Source organism: Pristiophorus japonicus, chromosome 19, assembly GCF_044704955.1.
Source record: "Pristiophorus japonicus isolate sPriJap1 chromosome 19, sPriJap1.hap1, whole genome shotgun sequence".
In the NCBI taxonomy this organism is placed as follows: domain Eukaryota; kingdom Metazoa; phylum Chordata; class Chondrichthyes; family Pristiophoridae; genus Pristiophorus; species Pristiophorus japonicus.
This window is the reverse complement of record NC_091995.1, coordinates 56,052,229-56,071,643: the sequence shown is the minus strand read 5'-3', so window position 1 is coordinate 56,071,643 and position 19,415 is coordinate 56,052,229. Positions and strand designations below refer to the sequence as shown.

The 19,415-nt window shown below is 50.3% G+C and overlaps 1 pseudogene; it reads right to left on the bottom strand.

The window, feature by feature from the left end:
* LOC139229875 (zinc finger protein 271-like) overlaps positions 1–19,415 on the bottom strand; it is a 33,669-nt pseudogene that overhangs the window by 2,690 nt on the left and 11,564 nt on the right.

Genomic DNA, 19,415 nt, shown 5'->3' with positions numbered 1-19,415 from the left:
CATGACCTCATGATGTTCCAAAGCATTTTACAGCCAATGAAGTACTTTTGAAGTGTAGTCACTGCGCACAGCAAGCTTAACCATAAACAGCGATTTGATTTTTCAGTAATGTTGATTGAGCGATACACATTGGCCAGGACACCGGGCATAACTCCCCTGTTCTTCTTTGAAATAGTGCCATGGGATCTTTTACATCTACCCGAGAGAGCAAACGAGATCTTGGTTTAAAGTCTCATCCAAAAGACGGCACCTCCGACAGTGCAGCACTCCCTCAGCACTGCACTGGAGTGTCAGCTTAGATTTCTGTGCTCAAGTTCCTGGAGTGGGACCTGAACCCACAACCTTCCGACACAGAGGCGAGGGAGCCACGGCTGAAAATAAGTTATAATATTTCTGTTGTACTAATTCAGTTCCGAAGGGGTTAAGTCCCAAGAATGCTTGGTCCCCCTGCAAGCTAGCAGCCTGAATGTTAGATCAGGTTCACACACAGTGATTTAAAGTGATAACTAGTGAGACCAGCAGGTGCCAGTGTTGTTTTTGTGTCTGGGTTGCTGAAGCTGTGAAACATGGTAAAAAGCCCCAGCTGTCAGTTGCAATGGGCAATTCATCGATTGACAGCTGAGGTCATCAATGAAGATTGTCTTCAATCAGTACTGGTGATTAACCATTCTGGCATCATTAACTCATGAAAGTTATATTGGCCCTGAAATCCCGGTTCTAGGCTTCCCGCGGGCACTCGCCTGCACAGAAAAGATGCGCACTTACCTTTAGCTCGGGCGCCCACCAGCGATTGCGGTTTTAGGCGTCTTCTGAGTGCGCATCGGAGCGCGTGCACGTCTGAACATATGTAGAGCTGGAGCTGGAGTCACGTGGCACTGCTCAGCCAATCAAGGTGAAGTATTCTCATTCATAATAATGGGAACTCTGTAAGTAGGCGTACTCATTATTATAAATGAGCAATACCTCCCCAAACACCAAAACACAAATAAATAGAAAAAAACTTACATCTTTAACATTGAAGTTAATAAATGTGTTAGGAAAAAAAAAATTCTGATTTTTAAAAAAGTTTTGGTAACTAGGGTTTAAAATAAACTTCTTAGTGGGCAGGGTTTTTAAGATAAAAATGTGTTTTTAAATTTTATTTTCATATGTTTTAAAACTCTTACGATGGTAAAAGTAGGCTATGTGCATGCTTTTACCAGGCGCAAGAGTTTTCAGGATATTTGCTGGGCAAGTGATGGGCAAATAGCGCAATCTTGCCCATGTGAATGTCCTGGCTGTGGGAATACGGACGATTTGTCAAGCCAGAACTTGACAGATTGGGAAAGCAGGATTTCGACGCATGCGCATCGTGCGCCAAAAAACGGCTTTTGCGATGCCTCCGTACACACTCTGTACAGACCCGGGGAGGCCGGAATTTCAGGCCCAATGTTTGGTCGCAGTTCTAACAGTAGGTAAGGAATAAAGCTCGAGGAATAACCCTCTGTTCCCAGGAAAGCTCACCTGTTTCTTAGCTTTAGGGTCAGGTTATCGAGCTTGTTTACAAATCCCTCCCTGGCCTCGCCCCTCCCTATATCTGTAATCTCTTTTATCCTCACAACCCCCCCGCTCCCCCCAAGATATCTGCGCTCCTCTAATTCTGCCCTCCTGAACATCCCCGATTTTAATCACTCCACCATTGGTGGCCATGCCTTCTGTTGCCTAGGTCCCAAGCTCTGGAATTCCCTCCCTAAACCTCTCCACCTCTCTTTCCTCTTCTAAGACGCTCGTTAAAACCTACCTCTTTGACCAAGTTTTCCTAATACCTCTTTATGTGGCTTGGTGTCGTGTTCTGTTTGACAATGCTCCTGTGAAGCGCCTTGGGACGTTTTATTATGTTAAAGGCGCTATATCAATGCCAGGTGTTGTTGTTGATTGCAGTGCAGGCAGGCACAGTAGGAGGGGCGAAGGAGCGGCAAGAGTCCGTAGAGAGACGTGACCGGGGCCCAGGAGAGGCGTGAATCTGGGGCCCAGAAGAGGTGAGGGCCCAGGGGCAGCACGGATCAGCCCACACTGCGATATGTGTACGTGCTCGGTCTGTGCAGCAGAGCTGGTCTCCAGTTAGTCTTGGGTAATCCTTGCCACTGGGCCAAGACCTCGCTCTGTCAAGCCCGTGTGGTGGCTGGTGTGCAACGGCCACTGCACGTTAAAAAAATCCACGCACAGGCACCTTCCACCCGTCACGATGTAGTTCGGGATCCGGAATATTAGATCCTTCATTGAAACACCTGTGAACTCATCCCTTTTTGGCGTGGAAGCAAGTCATCCTTGCTTCGAGGGGCTGCCTATGAAGATGATGATGTTGAGGGAGGTCCTCTTTAGCCCAAACAGGTCTCCGAGTCCCTGCACCCACATGGTGCCTGACACACACAGCAACTTGACTATGCCCATGTGGCATTAATCCAGCGCTGTTGTTAGTCCTGCCTGCTGTAACTGGCCATCTTCAATGTGAAGGCATTTGTCCTATTCCTGGCCACATCAAGCTGTATCATCTGTGTACAATGATCCCCCACCACGAAATTAGAACAGTATAGAAACATAGAAATTTACAGCACGGAAGGAAGCCATTTCGGCCCATCGTGTCTGCGTCGGCCGATCAAGAACTACCCAGCCTAATCCCACTTTCCAGCTCTTGGTCCGTAGCCCTGTAGGTTACGACACTTTAAGTAAATTTTAAATATGGTGAGGCTTTCTGCCTCTACCACCCTTTCAGGCAGTGAGTTCCAGACCCCACCACTCTCTGGGTAAAGAAATTTCCCCTCATATCTCCTTTATACCTCCCCACTATATTCACTGGATTATTTCTCATCCCCAAAGACATGGCCATAAACTCGTGCAACAGCTGGGAAAGTGGATCAGGACAGCTTTCTTGCTCAGCAGGTCAGCCAAGATCCTCGGCTCAGTTCAAGAGCTCCCAAACCCCTGTGCTCCCCACCTGCACAAGAATCAGATCTATGTGAGCCACAACGTACTCCTCAGCTCCAGCCAGGGCATTCAAATTCCCAAGATACCCTCAAAACCAGGCCATTCTACCTTCACATTCGCCAGATCATCTCTCATATGATCCCATCACCAAACGCATACTCCTCACACCTCTCTGCTTTCCAGAGAGGCCTTCTGCAATAAGCGGCAACATTCTTCCACCACCCCTACCTCCCTCGACATAAGAACATAAGAAATAGGAGCAGGAGTAGGCCATTTGACCCCTGGAGCCTGCTCTGCCATTCAATAAGATCATGGCTGATCTGATCATGGACTCAGTTCCACTTCCCTGCCCACTCCCCATAACCCTTTATTCCCTTATCGCTCAAAAATCTGTCTATCTCTGCCTTAAATATATTCAATGACCCAGCCTCCACAGCTCTCTGGGGCAGAGAATTCCATAAATTTACAACCCTCTGAGAGAAGAAATTTCTCCTCATCTCAGTTTTAAACGGGCAGCCCCTTATTCTGAGACTGTGTCCCCTAGTTTTAGTTTTCCCTATCAGTGGAAATATCCTCTCTGCATCCACCTTGTCGAGCCCCCTCATTATCTTATATGTTTCGATAAGATCGCTTCACATTCTTCTGAACTCCAATGAGTATAGGACCAACTTACTCAACCTATCTTCATAAGTCAACCCTCTCGTCACCAGAATCAACCTAGTGAACCTTCTCTGAACAGCCTCCAATGCAAGTATATCATTCCTTAAATACAGAGACCAAAACTGTACGCAGTACTCCAGGTGTGGCCTCAACAAAACCCTGTACAGTTGGAGCAGGACTTCTCTGCTTTTATACTCTATCCCCCTTGCAATAAAGGCCAACATTCCATTTGCCTTCCTAATTACTTGCTGTACCTGCATACTAACTTTTTGTGTTTCATGCACAAGGACCCCAGGTCCCTCTGTACTGCAGCACTTTGCAATTTTTCTCCATTTAAATTATAATTTGCTTTTATATTTTTACTACCAAAGTGGATAACCTCACATTTTCTCACATTATACTCCAGCTGCCAAATATTTGCCCACTCACTTAGCCTGTCTTTATCCCTTTGCAGATTTTTGTGTCCTCCTCTATCCATGCTAATATATTACCCTCAACCCCGTGAACTTTTATCTTGTGCAGTAACCTTGTATGTGGCACCTTATCGAATGCCAAACACACCACATCCGCTGGTTCCCCTTATCCACCCTGCTCATTACATCCTCAAAGAACTCCAGCAAATTTGTCAAACATGATATCCTTTTCATAAAACCATGCTGACTGCTTGATTGAATAATGCTTTTCCAAATGTCCTGCTACTGCTTCCTTAATAATGAACTCCAGCATTTTTCCAACAACAGATGTTAGGCTAACTGGTGTATAGTTTCCTGCTTTCTGTCTGCCTCCTTTTTTAAACAGGAGTGTTACATTTGTGGTTTTCCAATCTGCTGGGACCTCCACAGAATCCAGGGAATTTTGGTAGATTACAACCAATGCATCCACTATCTCTGCAGCCACTTCTTTTAAGACTCTAGGATGTAAGCCATCACATCCAGGGGACTTGTCTGCCTTTAGTCCCATTATTTTATCGAGTACTACTTCTATAGCCACTTGATTATCCACTATTGGGATATTTTGAGTGCCTTCTACCGAAGACCATACAAAATATTTGTTCAACATCTCTGCCATTTCCCTGTTCCCCATTATTAATTCCCCAGTCTCATCCTCCAGGGGGCCAACATTTACTTTAGCCACTCTTTTCCTTTTTACGTACCTGTAGAAACTCTTACTATCTGTTTTTATATTTCGTGCTAGTTTACTTTCATAATCTATCTTTCCTCGCTTTAGTATTTTTTTTAGTCGTTCTTTGCTGGCTTTTAAAAAGTTTCCCAATCCTCTGGCCTCCCAGTAGTCTTGGCCACATTGCATGCCCTTGTTTTCAATTTGATACTGGTATCTTCCTGTTCAATCGCTGGAGACACAAGGCCTGCCCATGGTGCTCCATCCATCCATTTGCCCAGGCTCCAAACACTCATAATGTGAGATAGCAATTCTCACAGACCTGCTCTAATCTGGCACACTGTAAACCTTGCCCATGGTGCTATCCCATCACTGGCACACTGTATACCTTGCCCACAGTGCTGTCCCATCACTGGGCCACTGTATACCTTGCCCATGGTGCTCTCCCATCACTGGCACACTGTATACCCTGCCCATGGTGCTATCCCATCACTGGCACACTGTATACCTTGCCCACAGTGCTGTCCCATCACTGGCACACTTTATACCTTGCCCATGGTGCTATCCCATCACTGGCACACTGTATGCCTTGCCCACAGTGCTGTCCCATCACTGGCACATTGTATACCTTGCCCATGGTGCTCTCCCATCACTGGCACACTGTATACCCTGCCCATGGTGCTATCCCATCACTGGCACACTGTATACCTTGCCCACAGTGCTGTCCCATCACTGGCACACTGTATACCTTGCCCATGGTGCTATCCCATCACTGGCACACTGTATACCTTGCCCACAGTGCTGTCCCATCACTGGCACACTGTATACCCTGCCCATGGTGCTATCCCATCACTGGCACACTGTATACCTTGCCCACAGTGCTGTCCCATCACTGGCACACTGTATACCTTGCCCATGGTGCTCTCCCATCACTGGCACACTGTATACCTTGCCCATGGTGCTATCCCATCACTGGCACACTGTAAACCCTGCCCATGGTGCTGTCCCATCACTGGGCCACTGTATACCCTGCCCATGGTGCTGTCCCATCACTGGCACACTGTAAACCCTGCCCATGGTGCTGTCCTATCACTGGCACACTGTATACCCTGCCCATGGTGCTGTCCTATCACTGGCACACTGTATACCCTGCCCATGGTGCTGTCCTATCACTGGCACACTGTATACCCTGCCCATGGTGCTCTCCCATCACTGGCACACTGTATACCTTGCCCACAGTGCTGTCCCATCACTGGCACACTGTATACCCTGCCCATGGTGCTCTCCCCATCGACATCGGGGGACTAAACACAGGTTCGGTCATTTCTTTGCCAATCACCTCCGTTTTGTCTGCCATTCCCAGTCTGGCCCCTCAGCGATCCTGCAAACTGTTCCAAGAACAGCACCTCCCCCTTCGCCTGGTCACCCTACAGCCCTGAGGTCTGAACAAAGCAGCGAGGTTATGCTTGAATTGTACAAAACACTAGTTAGGCCACAGCTGGAGTACTGCGTGCAGTTCTGGTCACCACATTACAGGAAATATGTGATTGCACTAGAGAGGGTACAGAGGAGATTTATGAGGATGTTGCCTGGACAGGAGAATTTTGGCTATGAGGAAAGATTGGAGATGCTGGGTCTGTTTTCTTTGGAACAGAGGAGGCTGAGGGGAGACCTAACTGAGGTGTATACAATTATGAGGGGCCTGGATAGAATGGATAGGAAGGACCAGTTTCCCTTGGCAGAGGGGTCAACAACCAGGGGGCATAGATTTAAAGTAGTAGTGGGGAGGAATAGAGGAGAAATGAGGGAAAATGTCCTCACCCAAAGGGTGGTGGGGGTCTGGAACGCACTGCCTGAAAGGGTGGTAGAGGCAGAAACCCTCACCACATTTAAAAAATACTAGGATGTGCACTTAAAGTGCCGTTTACTGCGGAGCTACGGACCAAGAGCTGGAAAGTGGGATTAGGCTGGATAGCTCTAGGTTGGCTGACGCAGACACAATGGGCCGAAATGGTCTCCTTCCGTGCTGTAAATTTCTAGATTTTATGAACATTGACTGGGACATTTAGGCTGGAGCTATATCCTCATTTTCTGACCTTTTTTATTTCCTATACGACCACCCCCAGCCCGGCTTCTATCTCGCCCACATTTCCCCCGACCTGTCCATCCACTATTTACACAGACTCCGTTCCTTCACATCTCAATGCTTCTGTTCATTGCTTGACAGAGATGACCCGTTACTTCATTCTAGTCTTGATCCCCGCTCTCTGTGTATGTTTTTTTAAGATGTATTTCCTCTGCTCGCTATTCTGATTGTGCTAATATTCCTGTTCACCTTCTAGCCTTCAGCTCGAGGAAGGGTTCCCATTCGAAACATAACCTTGTCTGCTCTCTCATCATCATCATAGGCAGTCCCTCGGAATCCACTCTAAAAATGAGTTCTTAGGTGACTGAACAGTCCAATACAAGAACCACAGTCCCTGAGACTCGAGTGTCCTCGACTCCATCCCGCAGCATGCTACCCACCACCACCTCAGTAAAACCCCAGCACTGCACGAGGTAGAAAAGACCATAAGACAGCTTAAGAACAACAAGGCAACGGGAGTGGATGGAATCCTTGCTGAGGCACTAAAGTATGGCGGAGAGGCACTGTTGGAGCCAAATACATGACCTCATCTCTCTCATCTGGAGGGAGGAGAGCATGTCGGGAGATTTCAGAGAGGCAGTGATCGTGGCCATCTTTAAAAAAGGGGCCAAGTCCGACTGCGGCAACTACCGAGGAATTTCCCTGTTATCAACCACTGAGAAAGTCATCACTCGACTCCTCCTCAACCGTCTTCACCCTGTGACCGAGGAGCTCCTCGCGGAGTCACAGTGCGGATTTCTGCTCTCTCCACCAATGCTGACTGCCTTGCTCAGGGTTTTTGCAGTATTTTGCCTTTTACTCACTTCTTCTTCTTAGGGAGGACATCCGAGTAATTCCTGGGGACTCGGAGCTGGATGGCTACCCTTCTCCCTCTGTGCTCCTACCTGTGGCACGGGACTGATTGCCCATGTTGACACGGAGGCTCCCACTACCCCTCTCGACCCAGCGCCCTACTGGTGATGAGCAACCAGCTGTTCCCCCAGAACAGAGGCTGAAACTGGAGTGCAGTCGGGCGCCTAGAAAAAGAGGTGCTCGACCTGGAATCCCGTCTCGGTCAAGTCGTCGAGGACCCGGCCCTGCGGACGGTGTACGAAGCGAAGAAGGCCGCGCTGAAGGACCTGCAGTTCGTCGGGTCCCGAGGCGCGTTCGTGAGGTCGCGGATCCGGTTCCTGCGGGATCTGGACCGCGGCTCCCCCTTCTTCTACTCGCTGGAAAAAAGACAGAGTGTCCGTAAGCAGCTCTTGACGCTGCTGGCCGATGACGGCTCTCTCGTCTCGGATCCGGAGGGCGTCATCAACAGGGCCCGAAACTATTACGGGGCTCTGTTCTCTCCGGAGCCGTCCAGCGAGGAAGCACGTAGAGTTTTGTGGGAGGACCCGCCGAAGTTCAGCCAGGAGGGCGCCGAAAATCTGGAAGCTCCGCTAAGCCTGGCGGAGCTGACCGGTGCCCTCGCCCGGCTCTCGAGGGGAAAATCCCTGGGGCTGGACGGGCTGACCGTGGAGTTCCACAGGGCGTTCTGGGACGTCCTGGGGAGCGACTACGCGCGGGTCCTGGGGGAAAGTCTGGCGACCGGGGAGATGCCCCTCTCTTGGTGCAGGGCAGTCATCGTCCTGCTGCCTAAGAAGGGCGATCTCCGCCTCCTTAAGAACTGGCGCCCGGTCTCCCTCCTCAGCACGAACTACAAAATCTTCGCCAGGGCGATGTCTGCTCGCCTTGGCGCCGTGCTGGACCACATGATCCACCCCGACCAGTCCTACACGGTCCCGGGCCGGACAATCCACGATAACATCCATCTGGTCCGGGACCTCATCCATCATTCCCAGGAGGCTGGTCTGTCAGTCGCCTTCCTATCCCTCGACCAAGAGAAGGCGTTCGACAGGGTGGATCACGACTATCTGTTCGGAACTCTGCGCGCTTTCGGGTTCGGGACACATTTCGTCGCCCGGATCCGACTTTTGTACGCCGCCGCGGAGTGTCTGATTAAGGTTAACGGGTCTTTGATGGCGCCCCTTCGCTTTGGGAGAGGGGTGCGCCAGGGATGCCCCATGTCCGGCCAGTTATATGCCATCTACGTGGAGCCTTTCCTGCGCCTCCTGCGGACGAGGTTGGCGGGACTGGCTCTGCAAGGGCCGGGCGTAGAGGTCGTCCTCTCGGCTTACGCCGATGACGTGCTCCTCGCGGTAGAGGATCCCGCTGACCTGCGGAGGATGCGTGAGTGCCAGGAGATTTACTCGGCCGCATCCTCCGCCAGGATCAACTGGGAGAAATGTTCCGGACTCCTGGTGGGTCAGTGGCAGGTGGACTCCCTGCCGGAGGAGCTTAGGCCTTTTGCCTGGAGCACGACCCATCTCCTCTATCTGGGAGTCTACCTTCGCCCCGACGAGGAAGCCTGGCTGGCGAACTGGCAGGAGCTGGAGGCCAAGGTCGCCGCTCGCCTAGGGCGCTGGACAGGACTGCTCCGAGTGCTGTCCTACAGGGGTCGAGCGCTAGTCGTAAACCAGCTGGTGGCCGCCATGTTGTGGTACCGGCTGGTCACTTTGACCCCTCCCCCTGTGTTTGTCGCCAAGATACAGAAGAAGCTGGTGGACTTCTTCTGGAACAACAGGAAACACTGGGTCTCTGCCGCGGTCTTGAGGCTCCCGCTTGGGGAGGGCGGTCAGTCGTTGGTGTGCGTCAGCACCCAGCTCGCGACTTTCCGTCTTCAGACCCTGCAGAGATACCTTTACGTTGAGCCCCTCCTAGGTGGCGTGCTCTGGCGACGTATTTCTTCCGCCAGCAGCACGGCCTCAACTACGACACGCAGCTCCTGTTTGTGAGCTTGGGGGGCGTCAGGACCGCCGTCCAGGAGCTGCCTGTCTTTTACAAGTAACTCACCAGGGTCTGGAACAAAGTCTCCACCAAGCGCAGCTCTCCACCGGCTGGAGTGGCGGCTGTCCTGCAGGAGCCGCTGCTCGGGAATCCGTACCTCCACGGCCGAGGTTTTAGGTGGCGGTCGGACGAGAGGGCTGTGGCTGGTGAGGTGACCAGGGTCAGGGACCTGCTCGATGGCGGAGGAGCGGGCTGGATGGTGTCAGACACGCTGGCACGGCGCCTAAATTCTGCCAACGTCCGCCGCGCGGCCGATGCCATCGAGTCGCTAAAAACAGCTCTGGGCCCTGACTCCGTTAGGTGCATCGAGGAGGCTCAAGCACGTGGGGAGATCCCGTCCGAACTGACCCCCGTCCGGACGGAATTCCTCATCGGCACCAAACCCTGGAACCTCCCTCGGGAGCCGGCGCCTCACAACTTGAGCCTCCTCGGGGAAATCCCCTCCGTGCCTTTCAGTTCCGCGCGGAGGGGTTTCCTGTACAGGCTGCTCCTGCACACTCTCAACTTTGCCATCCTCGCCTGCCGTCCGGACACGCCATGGCGTACCATCTTGCCGTCCGGAGGAGGCGGGGGTCCCCGATGGAGGGCACTCTACGCAGGGGTCCTCCCACTATTTATCAGGGACTTGGCCTGGAGGGTGGTGCACGGAGCAGTCCCGTGCAACAAATTTTTAAGCCGGTTCACGGGCTCCCAGGCTGCCTGCAATTTCTGCGGTCTGGAAGAGTCCGTGTTCCATGTTTTTATGGAATGCACGAGGTTACAGCCCCCATTTTATTATTTAAAGGGGCTGCTCCTGAAATTCTGGCTGCACTTCAGTCCCACACTCCTGATCTTTGGGCACCCTGTGCGGAGGGGAGCGGGTAGGTCCGAAGGCCTCCTCGTAGGACTGCTCCTGGGCACGGCCAAGGGTGCCATCAGCCGGTCCAGGCAGCGGGCGGTCGAGGGGATCGTTCAGCCTGACTGCCTGCCTCTCTTCCGTGCCTACATCCGGTCCAGGGTGTCCTTGGAGATGGAGCACGCGGTGTCCACCGGTACGCTCGCGGCCTTCCGCGAGAGGTGGGCACCGGAGGGACTGGAGTGCATCATCACCCCCGGCAACCAAATTTTAATTTGATTTTATGTTTTAAAGTTTAATTTGTTTTAATTGCCGGTGTTTTTAGTGTCCCCATCCCCTTTTATAGGGGGCACTTGGAGAAAAAACTATAATTTTATGCCCAAAAAACCCCACAAAAATCACCCAAAAAAAAAGGGGCCGTGTGAAATGTTTGTAGTGTCCCCCAGATCGGGGGGCACTTGATCTAATGTTTCTTTTGTTTACTCAAAAAGAGTTGAAACTGGAGTGCATCATCACCCCCGCAACCAAATTTAAATTTGATCATTTAAGTTTAAAGTTTAATTTGCCGGTTTTAGAGCCCCCTCCACCCCCCTTTTAGCCAGGGGGCATTCTGTTTATAATGCCTTAAACCCCGCCCCCCACCAAAAAAAGGGCAATGTAAAAAAATGTATTTTGGAGTGTGACCCCCCCTTGCAGGGGGCATTTGTTTAAAGTGCACAAGTAAAATAGGTGAATTCACTAACACCTGCCCCCAACTCCCCATTCAGCTAATCACAGACAAGCTCCATCTATCCGAGCCAGTGAGGACCTCTGGTCTCAACTATCAAACCCAGCTCACCATCTCCTCACCTTCCCCCGAGACATACACAACACACAGCTCACCTCCTGGACAACTATTTTAGTTGATCTGTAAATCAAGAGCCCCCTTATTAAAGGGGCACTAAAACCGACAAATAAACAAGTTAACTTTTGACCGTAAACTTAATCCAATTAAAACTTGATTGCCGGGGGTGATGATGCACTCCAGTCACTCCAGCGCCCACCTCTCACGGAAGGCCACGAGTGTACCGTCTCCAGGGACACCCTGGCTCGGATGTAACCGCGGAAGAGAGGCAAGCAGTCGGGCTGAATGACTCCCTCGACCACCCGCTGCCTGGACCGGTTAATGGCCACCTTGACCATGCAAGGAGCAGTCACCTCCTGGACAAAGCAGGGTTTCTCTCACCCCTCCCCCAATCCCTCAGACTCCCTGGTCTCTCTCTCTCCCTCCAAATGGACAACCTCACATTTGCCCACATTGGACTCATATCTGCCAGTTTGGCCCATTCAATCTATCAATGACCCTGTAACTTCGTGCTTCCGTTTATATTAATTACTGTCCCTAACTGGTATTTTTCACCACCTAGGGGAACTCTGGAATGATTCTGCTGTTAAACTCTCCTCAAAGGATAAAGTCACAGAGTTAAAACTAGGCAGCATGTAAACAGTATAAACAAGCACATTTAAATCACTGGCTAATCTTTCCGAATTTGTCAGCCAATCGAATACAAGTCTGAACAAATCCGGGCAAACTGGCGAGAGATTCACGTCTCCCTCAGACAAACCACATTAACCAGGAGCATTCAACTTAGTAGGGCAGCTGTTTCTACCCTCCGCTCTCCTGCAAATCAGCAATGGGATCTTCAGACTATCCGGAACACCAGTGTGGATATTATGGGATACACAGTGTACAGACCCTGCTCTCTCACTCACTGGATCAGTGTGGATATTATGGGATACACTGTGTACAAACCCTGCTCCCTCACTCACTGGATCAGTGTGGATATTATGGGATACACAGTGTACAGACCCTGCTCCCTCACTCACTGGATCAGTGTGGATATTATGGGATACATTGTACAAACCCTGCTCCCTCACTCACTGGATCAGTGTGGATATTATGGGATACACTGTGTACAGACCCTGCTCCCTCACTCACTGGATCAGTGTGGATATTATGGGATACACTGTGTACAGACCCTGCTCCACCACTCACTGGATCAGTGTGGATATTATGGGATACACAGTGTACAAACCCTGCTCCCTCACTCACTGGATCAATGTGGATATTATGGGATACACTGTGTACAAACCCTGCTCCCTCACTCACTGGATCAGTGTGGATATTATGATTTACACTGTGTACAGACCCTGCTCCACCACTCACTGGATCAGTGTGGATATTATGGGATACACTGTACAAACCCTCCTCCCTCATTCATTGGATCAGTGTGGATATTATGGGATACACTGTGTACAAACCCTGCTCCACCACTCACTGGATCAGTGTGGATATTATGGGATACACTGTACAAACCCTGCTCCCTCACTCACTGGATTAGTGTGGATATTATGGGATACGCTGTGTACAGACCCTGCTCCCTCACTCACTGGATCAGTGTGGATATTATGGGATACACTGTGTACAGACCCTGCTCCCTCACTCACTGGATCAGTGTGGATATTATGGGATACACTGTGTACAAACCCTGCTCCCTCACTCACTGGATCAGTGTGGATATTATGGGATACACTGTACAAACCCTGCTCCCTCACTCACTGGATCAGTGTGGATATTATGGGATACACTGTGTACAAACCCTATTCCCTCACTCACTGGATCAGTATGGATATTATGGGATACACTGTACAAACCCTATTCCCTCACTCACTGGATCAGTGTGGATATTATGGGATACACTGTGTACAAATCGTACTCCCTCACTCACTGGATCAGTGTGGATATTATGGGATACACTGTGTACAAACCCTATTCCCTCACTCACTGGATCAGTGTGGATATTATGGGTTACACTGTGTACAAACCCTGTTCCCTCACTCACTGGATCAGTGTGGATATTATGGGATACCCTGTGTACAGACCCTGCTCCCTCACTCACTGGATCAGTGTGGATATTATGGGATACACTGTGTACAAACCCTGCTCCCTCATTCACTGGATCAGTGTGTATATTATGGGATACACTGTGTACAAACCCTATTCCCTCACTCACTGGATCAGTGTGGATATTATGGGATACACTGTGTACAAACCCTGTTCCCTCACTCACTGGATCAGTGTGGATATTATGGGATACCCTGTGTACAGACCCTGCTCCCTCACTCACTGGATCAGTGTGGATATTATGGGATACACTGTACAGACCCTGCTCTCTCACTCACTGGATCAGTGTGGATATTATGGGATACACTGTGTACAAACCCTGCTCCCTCACTCACTGGATCAGTGTGGATATTATGGGATACACTGTACAAACCCTGCTCCCTCACTCACTGGATCAGTGTGGATATTATGGGATACACTGTGTACAAACCCTGCTCCCTCACTCACTGGATCAGTGTGGATATTATGGGATACACTGTGTACAAACCCTGCTCCCTCACTCACTGGATCAGTGTGGATATTATGGGATACACTGTACAAACCCTGCTCCCTTACTCACTGGATCAGTGTGGATATTATGGGATACACTGTACAGACCCTGCACCCTCACTCACTGTATCAGTGTGGATATTATGGGATACCCTGTACAAACCCTGCTCCCTCAATTAGTGGATCAGTGTGGATATTATGGGATACAATGTGTACAGACCCTGCTCCCTCACTCACTGGATCAGTGTGGATATTATGGGATACACTGTGTACACACCCTGCTCCACCACTCACTGGATCAGTGTGGATATTATGGGATACACTGTGTACAGACCCTGCTCCCTCACTCACTGGATCAGTGTGGATATTATGGGATACAATGTACAGACCCTACTCCCTCACTCACTGGATCACTGTGGATATTATGGGATACACTGTGTACAAACCCTCACTCACCGTCTCCTCACTGGGTTTTCAGACCCTGGCAGGAAATGAACCAGCTGCGGAAAAGGAGGGGAGAGAGGGTGGGCTCCCTGATTGATGTCTCTCACAGCAAATCAGGGTTCCTGAACCCACCCACATATTTCATGTCAGTCATACTACTTGTCCAATCAGTGCTGGGTGCAGGACTTCCAGCTCATGCTTTGAAACGATGTGAACATTACAATCCGCCACTGTATCACTGCTTCCAAATAAAGGAAGGAACTTGCACTTTTAAAGGCACCTTTCATGACCTCAGGACGACCCAAAGTGCCTCATGGCCAATTTGGAAATATAGTCACTGTTGTAAATGGAGGAATAGCCGCCGCACTCTGCGCCCTCGTCTTGGGTAGTTAGCCAGTCGCCTTGGTTAATCCTTGCCACTGGACCAAGACCTGGCTTTGCCAAGCCCGTGTGGTGGCTGGTGTGCAACGGCCACAACACGTGAAAAAAATCCACACACAGGCATCTTCCACACTTCAAGATATAGTTCGGGATCTGGAATATTAGGTACTTCATTGAAACACCTGTGAACTCATCCCTTTTTGGCTTGGAAGCAAGTCATCCTCGCTTCGAGCGACTGCCTATGATGATGATGATGATGATGATGCAGGAATAGCAGGAGCTAAATTGCGCCCAGAGATATTTTACGTTTGCTTGAGTGGGCAACAAGTCCCTGGCTTAAGATCTCATCTGAAAGACGGCACCTCCAACAGCGCAGCACTCCCTCAGTATTAACCCTCCGACACTCCCTCAGTATTGCCCCTCTGACAGTGCAGCGCTCCCTCAGTACTGCCCCTCCGACCGTGCAGCGCTCCCTCAGTACCGCCCCTCCGACCGTGCAGCGCTCCCTCAGTACTGCCCCTCCGACAGTGCAGCGCTCCCTCAGTACTGCCCGTCAGACAGTGCAGCGCTCCCTCAGTACTGCCCGTCAGACAGTGCAGCGCTCCCTCAGTACTGCCCCTCCGACTGTGCAGCGCTCCCTCAGTACTGCCCGTCAGACAGTGTAGCGCTCCCTCAGTACTGCCCGTCAGACAGTGCAGCGCTCCCTCAGTACTGCCCCTCCGACTGTGCAGCGCTCCCTCAGTACTGCCCGTCAGACAGTGCAGCGCTCCCTCAGTACTGCACCTCCGACAGTGCAGCGCTCCCTCAGTACTGCCCCTCCGACCGTGCAGCGCTCCCTCAGTACTGCACCTCCGACAGTGCAGCGCTCCCTCAGTACTGCCCGTCAGACAGTGCAGCGCTCCCTCAGTACTGCCCCTCCGACTGTGCAGCGCTCCCTCAGTACTGCCCGTCAGACAGTGTAGTGCTCCCTCAGTACTGCACCACCGACTGTGCAGCGCTCCCTCAGTACTGCCCGTCAGACAGTGCAGCACTCCCTCAGTACTGCACCACCGACTGTGCAGCGCTCCCTCAGTACTGCCCGTCAGACAGTGCAGCACTCCCTCAGTACTGCCCCCCCTCAGTACTGCCCCACCGACCGTGCAGCGCTCCCTCAGTACTGCACCTCCGACCGTGCAGCGCTCCCTCAGTAATGCACCTCCGACAGTGCAGCGCTCCCTCAGTACTGCCCGTCAGACAGTGCAGCGCTCCCTCAGTACTGCCCCTCCGACAGTGCTGCGCTCCCTCAGTACTGCCCGTCAGACAGTGCAGCACTCCCTCAGTACTGCCCCTCCGACAGTGCAGCGCTCCCTCAGTACTGCCCCTCCGACAGTGCAGCGCTCCCTCAGTACTACCCGTCAGACAGTGCAGCGCTCCCTCAGTACTACCCCTCCGACAGTGCAGCGGAGCGCTCCCTCAGTACTGCACCTCCGACTGTGCAGCGCTCCCTCAGTATTAACCCTCCGACACTCACTCAGTATTGCCCCTCTGACAGTGCAGCGCTCCCTCAGTACTGCCCCTCCGACAGTGCAGCGCTCCCTCAGTACTGCTCGTCAGACAGTGCAGCGCTCCCTCAGTACTGCCCCTCCGACCGTGCAGCGCTCCCTCAGTACTGCCCCTCCGACCGTGCAGCGCTCCCTCAGTACGACCCCTCCGACAGTGCAGCGGAGCGCTCCCTCAGTACTGCCCCTCCGACGGTGCAGCTCTCCCTCAGTACTGCCCCTCTGACAGTGCAGCGCTCCCTCAGTACTGCCCCTCCGACAGTGCAGCTCTCCCTCAGTACTGCCCCTCCGACCGTGCAGCACACCCTCAGTACTGCCCCTCCGACAGTGCAGCGCTCCCTCAGTACTGCCCCACCGACCGTGCAGCGCTCCCTCAGTACTGCCCCTCCGAAAGTGCAGCTCTCCCTCAGTACTGCCCCTCCAACCGTGCAGCTCTCCCTCAGTACTGCCCCTCCGACCGTGCAGCACACCCTCAGTACTGCCCCTCCGAAAGTGCAGCTCTCCCTCAGTACTGCTTCTCCAACCGTGCAGCTCTCCCTCAGTACTGCCCCTCCGACCGTGCAGCACACCCTCAGTACTGCCCCTCCGACCGTGCAGCACACCCTCAGTACTGCCACTCCGACAGTAGAGCACTCCCTCAGTACTGCCCCCCCTCAGTACTGCCCCACCGACCGTGCAGCTCTCCCTCAGTACTGCCCCTCCGACAGTGCAGCGCTCCCTCAGTACTGCCACTCCGACAGTAGAGCACTCCCTCAGTACTGCCCCCCCTCAGTACTGCCCCACCGACCGTGCAGCGCTCCCTCATTACTGCCCCACCAACCGTGCAGCGCTCCCTCAGTACTGCCCCTCCGACCGTGCAGCGCTCCCTCAGTACTGCCCCTCCAACCGTGCAGCGCTCCCTCAGCACTGCACCTCCGACAGTGCAGCGCTCCCTCAGTACTGCCCCTCCGATAGTGCAGTGTAAATGAAAGGAATCCAGGGTTAAATTATAGGGTAAGTGAAGGGAATCCAGGGATTACATTATCGGTAAATATAAGGAATCCAGGGATTATGTTATAGAGTAAATGGAAGGAATCCAGGGATTACATTATAGGGTAAATACAAGGAATCCTGGGATTACATTAGAGAGTAAATACAAGGAATCCAGGGATTACATTATCGGTAAAGACAAGGAATCCAGGGATTACTTTATAGAGTAAATACAAGCGATCCAGGGATTAAATTATCAGTAAATACAAGGAATCCAGGGATTACTTTATGGAGTAAATGCAAGGAATCCAGGGATTAAATTATCGGTAAATACAAGGAATCCAGGGATTACTTTATAGAGTAAATACAAGTAATCCAGGGATTACATTTTAGAGTAAATACAAGGAATCCAGGGATTACATTATCGGTAAATAGAAGGAATCCAGGGATTACTTTATAGAGTAAATGCAATGAATCCAGGGATTACTTTATAGAGTAAATACAAGGAATCCAGGGATTACATTATCGGTAAATACAAGGAATCCAGGGATTACTTTATAGAGTAAATGCAATGAATCCAGGGATTACATTATCGGTAAATGCAAGGAATCCAGGGATTACATTATCGGTAAATACAAGGAATCCAGGGATTACATTATAGGGTAAATACAAGGAATCCAGGGATTACATTATCGGTAAATGCAAGGAATCCAGGGATTACATTATCGGTAAATACAAGGAATCCAGGGATTATGTTATAGAGTAAATGGAAGGAATCCAGGGATTACATTATAGGGTAAATACAAGGAATCCTGGGATTACATTAGAGAGTAAATACAAGGAATCCAGGGATTACATTATTGGTAAATACAAGGAATCCAGGGATTACTTTATAGAGTAAATACAAGCGATCCAGGGATTAAATTATCAGTAAATACAAGGAATCCAGGGATTACTTTATGGAGTAAATGCAAGGAATCCAGGGATTAAATTATCGGTAAATACAAGGAATCCAGGGATTACTTTATAGAGTAAATACAAGTAATCCAGGGATTACATTTTAGAGTAAATACAAGGAATCCAGGGATTACATTATCGGTAAATAGAAGGAATCCAGGGATTACTTTATAGAGTAAATGCAATGAATCCAGGGATTACTTTATAGAGTAAATACAAGGAATCCAGGGATTACATTATCGGTAAATACAAGGAATCCAGGGATTACTTTATAGAGTAAATGCAATGAATCCAGGGATTACATTATCGGTAAATGCAAGGAATCCAGGGATTACATTATCGGTAAATACAAGGAATCCAGGGATTACATTATAGGGTAAATACAAGGAATCCAGGGATTACATTATCGGTAAATGCAAGGAATCCAGGGATTACATTATCGGTAAATACAAGGAATCCAGGGATTACATTATCGGTAAATGCAAGGAATCCAGGGATTACATTATAGGGTAAATACAAGGAATCCAGGGATTACATTATCGGTAAATACAAGGAATCCAGAGATTTCATTATCGAGTAAATACAAGGAATCCAGGGATTACATTAATCGGTAAATGCAAGGAATCCAGGGATTACATTAATCGGTAAATGCAAGGAATCCAGGGATTACATTATGGAGTAAATACAAGGAATCCAGGGATTACATTGTCGGTAAATAGAAGGAATCCAGGGATTACTTTATAGTGTAAATACAAGGAATCCAGGGATTACATTATAGAGTAAATACAAGGAATCCAGGGATTACATTATCGGTAAATACAAGGAGTCCAGTGATTAGATTATAGGGTAAATACAAGGAATCCAGGGATTACATTATCGGTAAATACAAGGAGTCCAGTGATTAGATTATAGGGTAAATACAAGGAATCCAGGGATTACATTATAGGGTAAATACAAAGAATCCAGGGATTACATTATCGGTAAATACAAGGAATCCAGGGATTACATTATAGAGTAAATACAAGGAATCCAGGGATTACATTATAGGGTAAATACAAGGAATCCAGGGATTACATTATAGGGTAAATACAAGGAATCCAG